This window comes from Scyliorhinus torazame, chromosome 15 (genome assembly GCF_047496885.1).
Source record: "Scyliorhinus torazame isolate Kashiwa2021f chromosome 15, sScyTor2.1, whole genome shotgun sequence".
NCBI classification, from domain to species: domain Eukaryota; kingdom Metazoa; phylum Chordata; class Chondrichthyes; order Carcharhiniformes; family Scyliorhinidae; genus Scyliorhinus; species Scyliorhinus torazame.
Genome location: NC_092721.1, coordinates 50843821 through 50862262, shown reverse-complemented (window position 1 = coordinate 50862262; position 18442 = coordinate 50843821). Strand labels below are relative to the sequence as shown.

The following is an 18442-nucleotide window of genomic DNA, read 5'->3' as shown; positions in this document are numbered from 1 at the left end:
CGGCCAAGTCTCTGCAATAGCTATCAGATCATACTTATTAATTTCTATTTGTGCTATCAGTTCATTTGTTTTGTTTCAAATTAGTTGAGATCCAGAGCCTTTAATTTTATCTTTTTATTATATCTCTAGCATCTAGCCTTACCTGTTGATTTACTCCAAGTTGTACTCTCAGTCCCTGCCTGCCATGGTCGGTTTCTCATTTTGTATATTAGTACCTCCTTCTCTTGCCTCGTCTCTACTCTCGAGTATACCACACCTTGTGCAGTGTGTACAGGAAGCTTTTCTAACTCAGTATGTAGATTGTCCGACCAGAGGGGAGGCCATATTGGATTTGGTATTTGGCAATGAACGAGGGCAAGTGATAGATTTGTTAGTGGGGGAGCATTTTGGAGATAGTGACCACAATTCTGTGACTTTCACTTTAGTAATGGAGAGGGATAGGTACGTGCAACAGGGCAAGGTTTACAATTGGGGGAAGGGTAAATACGATGTTGTCAGACAAGAATTGAAGTGCATAAGTTGGAAACATAGGCTGTCAGGGAAATGTGGAACTTGTTCAAGGAACAGGTACTACGTGTCCTTGATATGTATGTCCCCGTCAGGCAGGGAAGAGATGGTCGAGTGAGGGAACCATGATTGACAAGAGAGGTTGAATGTCTTGTTAAGAGGAAAAAGGAGACTTATGTAAGGCTGAGGAAACAAGGTTCAGACAGGGCGCTGGAGGATACAAGATAGCCAGGAGGGAACTGAAGAAAGGGATGAGGAGAGTTAAGAGAGGGCATGAACAATCTTTGGCAGGTAGGATCAAGGAAAACCCCAAGGCCTTTTACACATGTGAGAAATATGAGAATGACTAGAGCGAGGGTTGATCCGATCAAGGACAGTAGCGGGAGATTGTGTATTGAGTCTGAAGAGATAGGAGAGGTCTTGAATGAGTACTTTTCTTCTGCATTTACAAATGAGAGGGGCCATATTGTTGGAGAGGACAGTGTGAAACAGACTGGTAAGCTCGAGGAAATACTTGTTAGGAAGGAAGATGTGTTGGGCATTTTGAAGGTCCCTAATGTTTCCGATTCAACTACTTCCACAGGCAGTGTATTCCATGCCCCCACTACTCTCTGGGTAAAGAACCTAACTCTGACATTCCCCCTATATCTTCCACCATTCACCTTAAATTATGTCCCCTTGTAATGGTTTGTTCCACCCGGGGAAAAGGTCTCTGGCTGTCTACTCTATCTATTCCCCTGACCATTTTATAAACCTCTATCAAGTTGCCCCTCATCCTTCTCCGTTCTAATGAGAAAAGGCCTAGCACCCTCAACCTTTCCTCGTAAGACCTACTCTCCATTCCAGGCAACATCCTGGTAAATCTCCTTTGCACCTTTTCCAAAGCTTCCACATCCTTCCTAAAATGAGGCGACCAGAACTGTACACAGTACTCCAAATGTGGCCTTACCAAAGTTTTGTACAGCTGCATCATCACCTCACTGCTCTTCAATTAAATCCCTCTGTTAATGAACGCTCGCACACCATAGGCCTTCTTCACAGCTATATCCACTTGAGTGGCAACTTTCAAAGATGAACATAGACCCCAAGATCTCTCTGCTCCTCCACATTGCCAAGAACTCTACCGTTAACCCTATATTCCACATTCATATTTGTCCTTCCAAAATGGTCAACCTGACACTTTTCAGGGTTAAACTCCATCTGCCACTTCTCAGCCCAACTCTGCATCCTATCTATGTCTCTTTGCAGCCGACAACAGCCCTCCTCACTATCCACAACTCCACCAATCTTCGTATCGTCTGCAAATTTACTAACCCACCCTTCAACTCCCTCATCCAAGTCATTAATGAAAATCACAAACAGCAGAGGACCCAGAACTGATCCCTGCGGTACGCCACTGGTAACTGGGCTCCAGGCTGAATATTTGCCATCCACCACCACTCTCTGACTTCTATCGGTTAGCCTGTTCGTTATCCAACTGGCCATAATTCCCACTATCCCATGCCTCCTTACTTTCTGCATAAGCCTACCATCCACTGCTTTACCTTCATCCACATGCTTGGTCACCTCCTCAAAGAATTCAATAAGACTTGTAAGGCAAGACTTACCCCTCATAAATCCGTGCTGACTATTCCTAATCAAGCAGTGTCTTTCCAGATGCTCAGAAATCCTATCCTTCAGTACCCTTTCCATTACTTTGCCTACCACCGAAGTAAGACTAACTGGCCTGTAATTCCCAGGGTTATCCCTAGTCCCTTTTTTGAACAGGGGCACGACATTCGCCACTCTCCACTCCACTGGTACCACCCCTGTTGACAGTGAGTACGAAACGATCATTGCCAACGGCTCTGCAATTTCATCTCTTGCTTCCCATAGAATCCTTGGATATATCCAGTCAGGCCCGGGGGATTTGTCTATCCTCAGGTTTTTCAAAATGCCCAACACATCTTCCTTCCTAACAAGTATTTCCTCGAGCTTACCAGTCTGTTTCACACTGTCCTCTCCAACAATATGGCCCCTCTCATTTGTAAATACAGAAGAAAAGTACTCGTTCAAGACCTCTCCTATCTCTTCAGACTCAATACACAATCTCCCGCTTCTGTCCTTGATCGGACCTACCCTCGCTCTAGTCATTCTCATGTTTCTCACATGTGTAAAAGGCCTTGGGGTTTTCCTTGATCCTACCCACCAAAGATTGTTCATGCCCTCTCTTAGCTCTCCTCATCCCTTTCTTCAGTTCCCTCCTGGTTATCTTGTATCCCTCCAGCGCCCTGTCTGAACCTTGTTTCCTCAGCCTTACATAAGTCTCCTTTTTCCGCTGAACAAGACATTCAACCTCTCTTGTCAACCATGGTTCCCTCACTCGACCATCTCTTCCCTGCCTGACAGGGACATACATATCAAGGACACGTAGTACCTGTTCCTTGAACAAGTTCCACATTTCACTTGTGCCCTTCCCTGACAGCCTATGTTCCCAACTTATGCAATTCAATTCTTGTCTGACATCGTATTTACCCTTCCCCCAATTGTAAACCTTGCCCTGTTGCACGCACCAATCCCTCTCCATTACTAAAGTGAAAGTCACAGAATTATGGTAACTATCTCCAAAATGCTCCCCCACTAACAAATCTATCACTTGCCCTGGTTCATTACCAAGTACCAAATCCAATATTGCCTCCCCTCTGGTCGGACAATCTACATACTGTGTTCAAAAAGCTTCCTGGACACGCTGCGCACCACCCCATCCAAACTATTGGATCTAAAGAGTTTCCACTCAATGTTTGGGAAGTTAAAGTCACCCATGACTACTACCCTGTGACTTCTGCACCTTTCCAAAATCTGTTTCCCAATCTGTTCCTCCGCATCTCTGCTACTATTGGGGGGGCCTATAGAAAACTCCGAAAAAGGTGACTGCTCCTTTCCTATTTCTGACTTCAACCCATACAACCTCAGTAGGCAGATACTCCTCGAACTGCCTTTCTGCAGCTGTTATACTATCTCTAATTAACAATGCCACCCCCCCCCCCCCACGCCACACCTCTTTTACCACCCTCCCTAATCTTATTGAAACATCTATAACCAGGGACCTCCAACAACCATTTCTGCCCCTCTTCTATCCAGGTTTCTGTGATGGCCACCACATCGTAGTCCCAAGTACCGATCCATGCCTTAAGTTCACCCACCTTATTCCTGATGCTTCTTGCGTTGAAGTATACACACTTCAACCCATCTCTGTGCCTGCAAGTAGTCTCCTTTGTCAGTGTTCACTTCCCCACTGCCTCACTGCACGCTTTGGCGTCCTGAATATCGGCTAGCTTAGTTGCTGGACTACAAATCCGGTTCCCATTCCCCTGCCAAATTAGTTTAAACCCTCCCGAAGAGTACTAGAAAACCTCCCTCCCAGGATATTGGTGCCCCTCTGGTTCAGATGCAACCCGTCCTGCTTGTACAGGTCCGACCTTCCCCAGAACGCGCTCCAATTATCCAAATACCTGAAGCCCTCCCTCCTACGTCGATTTCGGCGGGAGAACAGCTGGTTTGTCAATTTCAGCGGGGGCAGTGCGGAAGTGATTGCTGGGAGGTAAGTCTGTGCTTTAAAAACACTTACCTGGTCCCGTTTTCGGTCCCTCTTTTCTGTTTTTAAAAATATTTTAGTATTTAAGGCGGGAACAGGAAGTTCGACCCGCGGACCTCTGGGAAGACCCTCACCAAAACATTCTGGTGGAGAGGAAACACGAGACACTACACGTGTAGTGTCTCCCACCCGCCCTCCTCCTCTAACCTAATAATAAAACCCATTGGTGTGAGGTAAGTACCATATTTTATTATTAACACGAAGAAGGTAAGTAAGTGATTTTTACGCATTTTTACTTTTGTACCTTTTTCAAATTGTGTGTGTGTCGGGGGGGGAAACTGAAGTGAAATCACAGAAAAGCTGTGGCCTGAGTGGCTGGTTGGGATTCTACACTAAATTAAAAAAACTGAGCATTGGTAACTAATTAAACATAATTACTTAATTATAATTTAGAGGGCTATCTAAGCCAGAGATCGGAGAGTACTATATTTAGCTTTCGCATTTCTATTAGAAATCTAGTGCTAGGAAACAGATAGTCAACAGTAACTTTGAAATTAAAAAAAAAAATATTCAAAAAAAAAAATTAAAAAATTTTAATTTTAATTTTAATTAATTGACGCAATGTCAGTTAGAGGGGTGCTGTGCTCTGACTGCGAGATGTGGCAGGTCCGGGAGGCTTCCAGCGTCCCGGATGGCTTCATCTGCAGAAAGTGCACCCAACTGGAGCTCCTCACAGACCGCATGGTTCGGTTAGAGCGGCAATTGGATGCACTTAGGAGCATGCAGGTAGCGGAAAGCGTCATAGATCGCAGTTATGTAGATGTGGTCACACCCAAGGTGTAGGCAGAGAAATGGGTGACCACCAGAAAGGGCAGGCAGTCAGTGCAGGAATCCCCTGTGGTTGTCCCCCTCTCGAACAGATATGCCCCTTTGGATACTGTCGGGGGGGATAGCCTATCAGGGGAAAACAGCAGCAGCCAGAGCAGTGGCACCACGGCTGGCTCTGATGTTCATAAGGGAGGGTCAAAGCGCAGAAGAGTAATAGTAATAGGGGACTCTATAGTCAGGGGCACAGATAGGCGCTTCTGTGGACGTGAAAGAGACTCCAGGATGGTATGTTGCCTCCCTGGTGCCAGGGTCCAGGATGTCTCCGAACAGGTAGAGGGCATCCTGAAGGGGGAGGGCAAACAGGCAGAGGTCGTTGTACATATTGGTACTAACGACATAGGCAGGAAGGGGCATGAGATCCTGCAGCAGGAGTTCAGGGAGCTAGGCAGAAAGTTAAAAGACAGGACCTCGAGGGTTGTAATCTCGGGATTACTCCCTGTGCCACGTGCCAGTGAGGCTAGAAATAGGAAGATAGAGCAGCTAAACACGTGGCTAAACAGCTGGTGTGGGAGGGAGGGTTTCCATTATCTGGACCACTGGGAGCTCTTCCGGGGCAGGTGTGACCTATATAAGAAGGACGGGTTGCATCTAAACCGGAGAGGCATAAATATCCTGGCCGCGAAGTTTGCTAGTGTCACACGGGAGGGTTGAAACTAGTATGGCAGGGGGGTGGGCACGGGAGCAATAGGTCAGAAGGTGAGAGCATTGAGGGAGAACTAGGGAATAGGGACAGTGTGGCTCTGAGGCAGAGCAGACAGGGAGAAGTTGCTGAGCACAGCGGGTCTGGTGGCCTGAAGTGCGTATGTTTTAATGCAAAAAGTATTACGGGTAAGGCAGATGAACTTTGAGCTTGGATTAGTACTTGGAACTATGATATTGTTGCCATTACAGAGACCTGGTTGAGGGAAGGGCAGGATAGGCAGCTAAACGTTCCAGGATTTAGATGTTTCAGGCGGGATAGAGGGGTATGTAAAAGGGGAGGCAGAGTTGCGCTACTGGTTTGGGAGAATATCACAGCTGTACTGCGAGAGGACACCTCAGAGGGCAGTGAGGCTATATGGGTAGAGATCAGGAATAAGAAGGGTGCAGTCACAATGTTGGGGGTTTACTACAGGCCTCCCAACAGCCAGCGGGAGATAGAGGAGCAAACAGGTAGACAGATTTTGGAAAAGAGTAAAAACAACAGGGTTGTGGTGATGGGAGACTTCAACTTCCCCAGTATTGACTGGGACTCACTTAGTGCCAGGGGCTTAGACGGGGCGGAGTTTGTAAGGAGCATCCAGGAGGGCTTCTTAAAACAATATGTAGACAGTCCAACTAGGGAAGGGGCGGTACTGCACCTGGTATTGGGGAATGAGCCCGGCCAGGTGGTAAATGTTTCAGTAGGGGAGCATTTCGGTAACAGTGACCACAATTCAGTAAGTTTTAAAGTACTGGTGGACAAGGATAAGAGTGGTCCTAGGATGAATGTGCTAAATTGGGGGAAGGCTAATTATAACAATATTAGGCGGGAACTGAAGAACATAGATTGGGGGCGGATGTTTGAGGGCAAATCAACATCTGACATGTGGGAGGCTTTCAAGTGGCAGTTGAAAGGGATTCAGGACCGGCATGTTCCTGTGAGGAAGAAGGATAAATACGGCAATTTTCGGGAGCCTTGGATGACGAGAGATATTGTAGGCCTCGTCAAAAAGAAAAAGGAGGCATTTATCAGGGCTAAAAGGCTGGGAACAGACGAAGCCTGCGTGGAATATAAGGAAAGTAGGAAGGAACTTAAGCAAGGAGTCAGGAGGGCTAGAAGGGGTCACGAAAAGTCATTGGCAAATAGGGTTAAGGAAAATCCCAAGGCTTTTTACACGTACATAAAAAGCAAAAGGGTAGCCAGGGAAAGGGTTGGCCCACTGAAGGATAGGCAAGGGAATCTATGTGTGGAGCCAGAGGAAATGGGTGAGGTACTAAATGAATACTTTGCATCAGTATTCACCAAAGAGAAGGAATTGGTAGATGTTGAGTCTTGAGAAGGGTGTGTCGATAGCCTGGGTCACATTGAGATCCAAAAAGAAGAGGCGCTGGGTGTCTTAAAAAATATTAAGGTAGATAAGTTCCCAGGGCCTGATGGGATCTACCCCAGAATACTGAAGGAGGCTGGAGAGGAAATTGCTGAGGCCTTGACAGAAATCTTTGGATCCTCGCTGTCTTCAGGGGATGTTCCGGAGGACTGGAGAATAGCCAATGTTGTTCCTCTGTTTAAGAAGGGTAGCAAGGATAATCCCGGGAACTACAGGCCGGTGAGCCTTACTTCAGTGGTAGGGAAATTACTGGAGAGAATTCTTCGAGACAGGATCTACTCCCATTTGGAAGCAAATGGACGTATTAGTGAGAGGCAGCACGGTTTTGTGAAGGGGAGGTCGTGTCTCACTAACTTGATAGAGTTCTTCGAGGAGGTCACTAAGATGATTGATGCAGGTAGGGCAGTGGATGTTGTCTTTATGGACTTCAGTAAGGCCTTTGACAAGGTCCCTCATGGTAGACTAGTACAAAAGGTGAAGTCACACGGGATCAGGGGTGAGCTGGCAAGGTGGATACAGAACTGGCTAGGCCATAGAAGGCAGAGAGTAGCAATGGAAGGGTGCTTTTCTAATTGGAGGGCTGTGACCAGTGGTGTTCCACAGGGATCAGTGCTGGGGCCTTTGCTCTTTGTAGTATATATAAATGATTTGGAGGAAAATGTAACTGGTCTGATTAGTAAGTTTGCAGACGACACAAAGGTTGGTGGAATTGCGGATAGCGATGAGGACTGTCGGAGGATACAGCAGGATTTAGATTGTTTGGAGACTTGGGCGGAGAGATGGCAGATGGAGTTTAATCCGGACAAATGTGAGGTAATGCATTTTGGAAGGTCTAATGCAGGTAGGGAATATACAGTGAATGGTAGAACCCTCAAGAGTATTGAAAGTCAAAGAGATCTAGGAGTACAGGTCCACAGGTCACTCAAAAGGGCAACACAGGTGGAGAAGGTAGTCAAGAAGGCATACGGCATGCCTGCCTTCATTGGCTGGGACATTGAGTATAAGAATTGGCAAGTCGTGTTGCAGCTGTATAGATCCTTAGTTAGGCCACACTTGGAGTACAGTGGTCAATTCTGGTCGCCACACTACCAGAAGGATGTGGAGGCTTTAGAGAGGGTGCAGAAGAGATTTACCAGAATGTTGCCTGGTATGGAGGGCATTAGCTATGAGAAGCGGTTGAATAAACTCGGTTTGTTCTCACTGGAACGAAGGAGGTTGAGGGGAGACCTGATAGAGGTATACAAAATTATGAGGGGCATAGACAGAGTGGATAGTCAGAGGCTTTTCCCCAGGGTAGAGGGGTCAATTACTAGGGGGCATAGGTTTAAGGTGAGAGGGGCAAGGTTTAGAGTAGATGTACGAGGCAAGTTTTTTACGCAGAGGGTAGTGGGTGCCTGGAACTCGCTACCGGAGGAGGTGGTGGAAGCAGGGACGATAGTGACATTTAAGGGGCATCTTGACAAATACATGAATAGGATGGGAATAGAGGGATACGGACCCAGGAAGTGTAGAAGATTGTAGTTTAGTCGAGCAGCATGGTCGGCACGGGTTTGGAGGGCCGAAGGGCCTGTTCCTGTGCTGTACATTTCTTTGTTCTTTGTACACCATTCCTGCAGCCACGTGTTCAGCTGCACGCTCTCCCTATTCCTAGCCTCGCTATCACGTGGCACCGGCAACAAACCAGAGATGACAACTCGGTCTGTCCTGGCTTTTAACTTTCAGCCTAACTCCCTAAACTAGTTTATTACCTCCACACCCCTTTTCCTACCTACGTCGTTGGTACCAATGTGCACCACGACTTCTGGCTGCTCCCCCTCCCCCTTAAGGATCCTGAAGATACGATCCGAGACATCACTGGCCCTGGCACCTTGGAGGCAACATTCCTTCCAGGAGTCTCGCTAGCGATCACAGAATCTCCTATTTATTTCCCTAACCATTGATTCTCCTATAACTATTGCTTTACTATTCTCACCCCTTCCCTTCTGAGCCCCAGAACCAGACTCAGTGCCAGAGACCTGGCTGCTAGGGCCTTCCCCCAGTAGGTCATCCCCCCCCCCCCCCCCCCCCCCCCCCCAAAAAGCATCCAAAACGGTATACTTGTTTTGAAGGGGAACGGCCACGAGGGATCCCTGCACTGTCTGCCTGGTTGTTTTCTTTCCCCTGACTGTAACCCAGCTACTCGTCCTGTACCTTGGGTGTGGTTACCTCCCTGTAACTCTTCTCTATCACCCCCTCTGCCTCCCGGGTGATCCGGAGTTCATCCAGCTTCAGCTCCCGAACACGGTCTTTGAGGAGCTGGAATTGGGTGCACTTCCCGCAGGTATAGTCAGCGGGGACACCGGTGGTATCCCTCACCACCCACATCCTACAGGAGGAGCATGCAACTGGCCTAGCCTCCATCCCCTCTTACCTTACAGAATATAGCTGCCCTGTGGACCAACTGGACCTCCGCCCTCCGACTCTGCTCCCAGTCAACTGCACTCTCTGTAAACTTCTGGCTCCCTGCTCGCTCTTTGCGGAAACAAAATGAAAGGAGCGCGTTACTTCCTCCTCACCTAACTCCCTCAGTCACCAAACTCTCTTATAGCACTCAAATGCACCAAATTCAGCACTCAGTGCAAATAGAAGATCAACCAATTCCTCATTTCTGTTGTCCCAGTTTTCTTAATCCTCAGAAAATGGGACTTATCAAGACACCTAAATTGCTTTCAGCCTCCAACCTAGATTCTTTCTTAAATTTTGAAGAAAATCTGATGAAGGAGCTGTGCTCCGAAAGCTAGTGATTCCAAACAAACCTGTTGGACTTTAACCTGGTGTTGTCAGACTTCTTACTGTGCCCACCCCAGTCCAATGCCGGCATCACTACATCATGTTCTTTTGGTTTATGTAGGAAGAAATCTTCCATCATATCCAATGAAACAGATTTTGGCTGTAATGTAATGTCTTCAGAGTAGGTTCCTTTTGGTATCTCCACAACTCGGCAAGTGATCAGATAATTCAGATCTTTCCTCGCCCACACCTTTTGATGAATATCCACTGTTCAATAGTTCAAGCTTTCTAAAAAAAAAATGACAAACTGCCTTCTTGCTCAGCTGTCTTCTTGCCATGCCTTTTTTTTTTGTTGCATTTTTGACAATCAGATTCCATGTCGGTTCATATTGCTAAAAAAACAGACCTTGATTTTAGACTGATTCAAAATGTTTGACAGAGCTATGTTTCACAGAGTCAATCCTGTGTTTTCAAAATTAGGCTCTGCAAAAACAAAATTTATCTTTTAACTATGAAGCTGCGATTCTGATCATGGATTTCCTACAACACTCTCTCTCCCACCAGCCATCCTTATACTGTTGCATTGCCCAGGGCACACAACACTTTTTTATGATGCCCTGCCTGGGACCTGCTACGCCACCTAGCCCCAGGGCTCATCCTGTTTGAACTTCACTTTCCCACTCTTTGCTGATTAGCCAATCACAGGTTTGTTTATCTCTATCAGCAGCAGCAAATGAATGGAGGATTGGATTGTGATTCGATGAGCATTTTCAAAGATCAGTCAGTCACTTGAATGTCCAGTGGTTTGGCAGACCTTCTGCTTCAAGGTGCCGGAGTGGTGCTCCAGCAGGCTCCTCTACTACCCTGCATTTTGGGGCTACCCTGCCATTTGGAGGCCCCCGTGCCATAGAGCAATGCATTTTGTTGCAAATCTGCTCAGCTCTAGCCCACTTTCCAGAATCCTTCCCCACGACAAATCCCATCACTTGTCAACACAATGCAATAGCAAGTCAACTTATCAAATATTTGATGTCCCAAGCAATGCCAGTATAATATACAAAAAAAAAGCAATGGGGATTGCCGTTGATTCCAGCAGGAGACAGCTCAGGGCACAGAGCTCACAGCAAGCCACTCAGACATCCACCATGTGCTGAGTGCCACTCCAAGATAGTGTTAGGAATGGGTCCACAGATTCAAGGGTTATGATCGAACCTCAGTAACCAGTTTACCACTGTAAATATATGTTAGTAATAAAACTGAGTTGTACCATTCGCAACCGTGTTGGTTCGTCTGTGTAGCAGAGCACCCAACACATCACTTTCAATCTTCAAAGTTCATTGCTAAAATAGTTAAACCTCGAATAACCTGGGAAGATGTTCACTCGTGGCAATGGGATTTTCTGATTTAAGTCCCTGACTGGCCAGTTTCAGCACAGCTCCACATAATTTGCATAATAAAATATTACATATCAAATAGTACAAGGAAAACTATGCATCAACTAATTTACTGCAACAATATCATTAAGAGATCTGCTGCTCTTGAATAATTAGTTGTTTTGGTAGATGTGCCAGAATGGATATACAGCAATAAAATTACAACAGCACAAAAACATAGGTTTTAATCGGGATAATGTTTGTGCCATTTTGTCTTGAGTTGACTTCATTTTAAAATTTAGAACTGGATTACAGTTCCCTCTCACAGGTTGCAAAGTAAATCAGCCCATCGACCTGAAAATTTTGGATCTTCCAGTTTTGCAAAAGACATGGATGATTTATACTATTCCTTGAGAAAAAAAAAGTGAAGAATCTATATATAGTCAAATTCTATAATAACGATAATGATTCTCATTGGAATAACAACTTTTTTATTCAAACATAAAAATAAGTTTCAAAAGCCTCTGAATGACTCGGTGAGTATATAAACTCCATCATGAGGGTCTGAGCTATTAACATCAAGGTTATTGGTAGTTACAGTTCTGCGCTCATTTGTATCCAAAGCATGCAGCAGTGAAGATGCTTCAATTGGTCTTGTATAAGAGGGAATCAGACAAACTTCTGAACACTCATTGCTAATCAACTGGGAGTCAATTTTGGATGTCAGGCAAGTAAAGGATTATAAAATTCTCTATAAACAGGTCATTCAGCCAACCAGTACATGTCTGTGTTTACCATCTCCACAAACATTCTATGCACAATATGTAATATAGGCAATCTAGAAAGAAAGATCATAATTTTAGGATCAGGGGTAGCATATTTAAAACAGAGATGAGGAGAAATTGCTTCTCTCAATGGCTTGTGAACCTGAGGAATTCTCTATCCCAGAATGCCCGAACATTGAGTAAACCTGAGGAGATAGACAGATTTTTAAATTAGCAATGGGTTGAAGGGCTATGGAGAATGGGCAGGAAAGTCAAGTTGAGGCTGAGAGGAGATCTGCCATGATTGTATTTAATGGCGGAACAGATAGAGGCGCTGAATTACCAAATCCTGCTTCTAGTTCTTATGTCTTGTATGCCTTCCCCAAATTAAAAGCAGAAAATGTTGGAATTACTCAGGTCAGGCAACATTTGTAGAGAGAAAAAGAGTTAATATTTCAGGTTGATGATCCTTCATTAGAACTGAAAGAAGCTAGTGAGGTTTTATGAAAGTACAGGAGCGGGGAAAGGGAGGGTGCAGGGAGAAAAGCAAAAGGAATTATCTGCAATAAAACAAGAGACACCAAATGTCAAAATCGACAATGATGCAAGGCAAAAAGTAATAGGAAAAGTAATGAATCAAAAATGTGTCCAGGGTAAGTATAAATGGGAAACAGCAGAATCATTATCAATAGCCGCTGTGCCAAATAATTGGGCGCAGGGTTTTGATCTGAAATTGTTGAACTCAATATTGAGTCCAGAATGCACAAGTGTCCAACTGAAAGGCAAAGAGCTTCTTGGAACAGTATGGAAGGTCAAGGACAGCAAGATCAGAATGGGAGTGGGACAGAGAATTAAAATGACAATGACTGGAAGCTCAAGATCATGATTGCAAACTTAACAATAGCTGATCTGCAAAGATGTCACCCAATCTGTCATTGACTACCAAATGTAGTGGTGACTGTACTGTGAGCAGCAAATGCAGTATATCAAATTGAAAATAGTTTCTCAGCTAATAGCACTCTTGTCTCTGAGTCGCAAGGTTCAGAGTTCAAGACCCATCTCAGGACAGTGTTGGAATTGCTGTCTTTCAAATGAGGTGTTAAATCAAGGACCCAGTTGCCTGCTCAGGTAGATGTAAAAGAATCCATGCCTCTATTTTGAACAAGCTCATGGGAGGGAGTCATCTTTGATGTCTTGGCTGATACTTATCCCTCAATCAGCAACACAAAACAGATTATCAGGTCAGTATCACAGTGCTATTTGTGAGAGTTTTCTGAGAGAAAATTGGCTGCCTCGCTTGCTAGTGACTACACTTCAAAAGCAATTCAATGGCTGAAAAGTGCATTGAGACAATCGGTGGTTGTGAAAAGCAAAGCACTTTTTTCTTTATATTAGAATTAAATTATTGTTTCATCTGTATAGAGCATTTGGGTCCTTGAATGTGAGGGAGGAGGTAAAAGGAAGATCTAGATCTTCGAGGCTTGCATGGAAAAATGCTCTAAGAAGGGGAGGAACTGTGGTTCTGGGAGGGAGGGATAGAGACGAGTAGAAGTGCGGGGAATGGAACAGACAGGTTAGAGGGCCTTGTTCACTACTGTAGTCAAAAATCATCAGTTGAACATCAGAAGCATTGGTATAGAAGGTGGCAGCATCAGAACAGAGAAATGAGAGCAGGTCTAGTTAAGGTAGTTGCAGGAGTCAGTGGGTTCACAGTGGATATTGGTTGATAACCTAGATGCAGAAATGAAGGCATAGAAATTGAGGGAGGGTCAGGTGGTAGAATCAGGAAGAAGCGAGGGAAGGGCAGTGGAATCGAGAGACAAAATTGATGGAACTGGAAATGGCACAGATGTGGAAAGCAATGCACTAGAGAAAGGCGAAGGAGGGGATCCAAACAAAGAATATTCCACATATCCCTTAAAAAAAGTAGGCATAGTTAGAGCCCATATGGTTTCCAATAACTAGAGGTGGATGGCAGATGGGGCTTGGTTGACTTTCCATTCAAGTAAGAAACAGAAAATCAGCGAGAACAGTGGGGCTAGAAACAGGGGGAGGGTGAGCAGGAGTTCCCTCAGAGTCGGCGAGAACATCAGGAGATAAAAGCATAATGGAGGAGGAGCGGGGGTTCACTTGGAGAGTCAGCAGGAACAGCGGGGGATAAAAGCGTGGAGGGAGAGTGGGAGTTCACTTGGAGAGTCAGCGAGAATCGGAGGTGAACCTCAAACCAGATTCTTCAATCTAAAACAAAACAAATAAAGGTGCGACAACACAGGGGAGCAGGTAGATGATTGGCTGGCGAGTATCCATTGGCTATGCTTAATGGTCTTTAAATTTGGTCATTTATTTGTAATAGTGAGGTTTTATTATTACTAAGAAGTTTAGAAATAGTTGTAAGCTCATCCTGAGTGTTTGGATCTTTTAATTATAAAATACATCAAGAAAAAATAATTAACTAATGCACAGTAAAAGAGCACATGAGGAGCTCTGGCTTTTCATAAAGAGCTTGCTGCCACTGATGGGTCTCAATGGACTGATCAGATTTAGAGAAAATCAAGTGTGATGTCAGAGGGAACGAGGAAGGAACCCAGGAGGTAATGGGAGAGAGAGAGAGAGAGAGAGAGAGAGAGAGAGAGAGAGAGAGAGAGAGACGTGAGACTTCATAAAGAACCAAAGGAGAGAAAGGAAAAGATGATTGGCGAGTAAAAACTTTACATAAAGTTCATGGTGCAGCTTGGCCATGTGGAATGCGCACCCTGCGGATTGCGGGAAGTCATGTTGGCACGAAGTTCCCCTCGATTACTGCATTGGTAGAAAGTACCATCAGTTGTAAAAACTTGAGATCCAGGTTGTGGAACTTGAGCAACAGCTGGAGTCACTGTGGTGCATCTGCAAGGCTGAAAATTACATGGATGGCACATTTAGAGAGGGCTAACTAGTAAGTAGAGAGGGAATGGGTGACTGCCAGAGTATCTACGTGAAACAGGTAGGGAGTGCAGGAATCGCCCAAGGCTATTTTGTTCTCGAACTGCTTTTCTATTTTGGATACTGGAGAGTGAGATGGTTCCTCAGGACTGTAGCAAAAGCCACGTTTGTGGCACCACAGGTGGTTCAGCTACACAGTAGAGGAGAAGGAAGAGTGAAAATGCGGGATTCCATAGTTAGAGGAGCAGACAGGCATTTCTAGGGCCACAGATGTGACTCCATGATGGTATATTGCCTCCTTGATGCCAGGGTCAAGGATGTCATAAAGCGGCTGCAGGACATTCTTTCATGGGAGGGTGAACAGCCAGGGGTTGTAGTCTACATTCGGACCAATGGCAGTGAGGAAAAGGGATGAGGTCCTGAAAGCAGGTTTTTGGGATTTGAGAAGGAAATTGAAAAGCAGGACCACAAGAGTAGAAGTCTCAGGATTGCCTGAAGTACCATGTGCTTGTGAGCATAAGAATAGGAAGATTGAACAATTCAGTACGTGGCTGGAGAAATGGAGTAAGAGGGAGGACTTCAGATTTCTGAGGCAGTGGGACCGGTTCTGGGGCAGGTGGGGCCTGTAAAAAAAGGGACAGTTTCCATCTAAACAGGACTGGAACTAACGTCCTTGTCAGAATGTTTGCTAGTACTGTTGGGGAGGATTTAAACTAGATTGGCAAGGGGGTGGGAACCGGAGGGGAGAAAAACTGGCTGTGAGAAGTATTGACTGATAAGGAAGATATATCAGGAGGGTAGTATCAAGGTAAATAGAATTCTTGGAGAGTTTTATAGAACTAGACGAGGTCACAGTAAATCATTAGATGGGGGTCAGGATAAGTTAAAAGTCTTAAATCAGAATTAATGTGCATGTATGGAAATTACAGACCCGTCAGTCTTACGCCTGTGGTGAGCAAAATACTGAAAGGATTCTGAGAGATAGGATTTACGATTATTTGGAAAAACATAGTTTGAGTAAAGATAGTCAGCATGACTTTGTGAGGGGCAGGTCATGCCTCACAAGTTGAATTATTTGAGGCTGTGACGGGAAACAGAGAGATCATAGATAACATACATAGATCCCTCAAAGTTGCCACCCAGGTTGATAGGGTTGTTAAGGTAGCGTATGGTGCGTTGGCTTTCATTAACACGGTGATTGAGTTTAAGAGTCGCGAGGTTTTGCTGCAGCTTTATAAAACCCTGGTTAGATCACACTTCGAATATTGCGTCCAGTTCTGGTCGCCTCATTATACGAAGGATATGGATGCTTTGGAGAGATTGCAGAGGAGATTTACCAGGATGCTGCCTAGACTGGAGGGCATGTCTTATGAAGAAAGGTTGAGGGAGCTAGGGCTTTTCTCACTGGAATGAAGAAGGAAGAGAGGTGACTTGATAGAGGTGTACAAGGTGATCGGAGGCATGGATAGAGTGGATAGCCAGAGACTTTTCCCCAGGGCAGAAATGGCTGTCACGAGGGGACATAATTTTAAGGTGATTGGAGGAAGGTATAGGGGAGATGTCAGAGGTAGGTTCTTTACACAGAGTAGTGGGTGCGTGGAATGCACTGCCAGCGGAGGTGATGGAGTCAGAGTCATTAGGGACATTGAAGCGACTCTTGGACAGGCACATGGTCAGGAGTAAATTGAAGGTGTATAGGTTAGGTTGATCTTAGATGAGAATAAGTGGTCGGCACAACATCATGGGCCAAAGGGCCTGAACTGTGCTGTACTGATCTATGTATGTGAATGCACGGAGTATGGTTAATAAGACTGATGAACTACAAGGCACAGGCTGTCAAAAGAACTATGGAATTATTGCCATAACTGAAATCAGGCTCAAAGGGCAGGACTGGGTGTTAAGTATTCCTGGATGCAAGGTATTTAGGAGAGACATGAAAGGAAGGGGGTGGGGGATGGCAGTTTGTCGCAGTATTGATTAAAGGATGGCATCACAGTACTGGAGAGAGGGGATGTTCCAGAGGGGTCAAGAACTGAATTGCTCTTGCTACAGGTAACGAATGAAAATGATGCAATAACACTGGTCAGTGTAGTGTACAGACCACCAACTAGTGAAAGGGATGGAGAGAAACAAATTTGCAAATAAATTACAGAGAGGTGCAAGAATTAAAAAGTCATTATAATGCGGGACTTCAATTATCCAAATATAGACTGGGATAGGAATAGTGCAAAGGGACAAGAGGGGCGAGAGCTCCTGGAGTGTGTTCAAGATCATTTTCTGCAGTAGTATGTTTCTAGTCGAACAAGAGGGCAGGTAATGTTGGACCTGGTTCTGGGCATGATTTGGTCCAAGTGTCTCAATTATCAGTGGGAGAGCATTTAGGGACAGTGGCTATTGTTTCATAAGGTTTAGGTTGGCCATGGAAAAGGACAAGGAGCAATTCAGAGCAGGGATAATTAAGATGGTGGCTGAACAATGGATGACAATCAAAGATAGTAGCCATGATGTGGAGATGCCGGCGTTGGAGTGGGGTGAGCACAGTAAAAAGTCTTACAACACCAGGTTAAAGTCCAACAGGTGTTTTCCGAATCACTAGCTTTCGGAGCACCGCTCCTTCCTCAGATGATTCACTTGAAGGAGGAGCAGTGCTCCGAAAGCTAGTGCTTCAAAACAAACCTGTTGGACTTTAACCTGGTGTTATTAGACTTCTTACCGACCTTCAAAGAGATAGTATTGCAGGCAATGTCAAGGTATACTCCCTTGAAGGGGAAAGGTATGTCAGATAAATCTACCCTGGATGACGAGAGATGGACGTGAAGATGAGAAGGAAGAAATGTACGTGTGATAGGTGCCAGTTAAAAAATACAATGGAGAATCAAGCTGAATATAGGAGAGGGGAAAATGAAAAAAACTAATAATAAAAGAGAACACGAAAAGAGACTGGCAGCTAACATAAAAGAGAATTCTAAGGTTTTCTATTATCATATAAATAATAAAAGTTGGTAAAGAGTAGGGCCGACTAGGGACAAAAAAAAAGATATTTGCTCGTGAAGGCAGGAAAAGTAGCTGAGGAATTAAACAAGTACATTCCATCTGTCTTTACAAAGGCAGAGGATGCTACCCAGGCCGAGATGAGAGAGAGGAGGTAACTGGTACACTGGAGAAATTTACAATCGAAAAGCAGAAGAAAGGCTATCTTTTCTTCACATTGATAAATGTACCAGGACGGGATGTGATGCGGCCAAGGATACTGAGGGAGTCGAGAGTGGAAATTTCAGGTGATAATCTTCTAGTATTCCTTCAACATAGAGGTGGTGCCAGAGGACTGAAGAATGGTGAATGTTACACCCTTGTTCAAAAAAGGATGTATGGATAATGCAGGCAACTACAGACCAGTCAGTTTGGCTTCAGTGGTAGGAAGAGGTGGTGCCAGAGGACTGAAGAATGGTGAATGTTACATCCTTGTTCAAAAAAGGATGAATGGATAATGCAGGCAACTATAGACCAGTCAGTTTGGCTTCAGTGGTAGGAAACTTCTGGGAACAATAGTTTAGCACAAAATCAATCGTCACTTAG

The 18442-nt window shown here is 45.0% G+C and overlaps 1 protein-coding gene across 2 annotated transcripts in view; it reads right to left on the bottom strand.

Moving 5' to 3' along the window:
• gpr180 (G protein-coupled receptor 180) overlaps nt 1–18442 on the bottom strand; it is a 291090-nt gene that overhangs the window by 252251 nt on the left and 20397 nt on the right. The window lies entirely within an intron of this gene.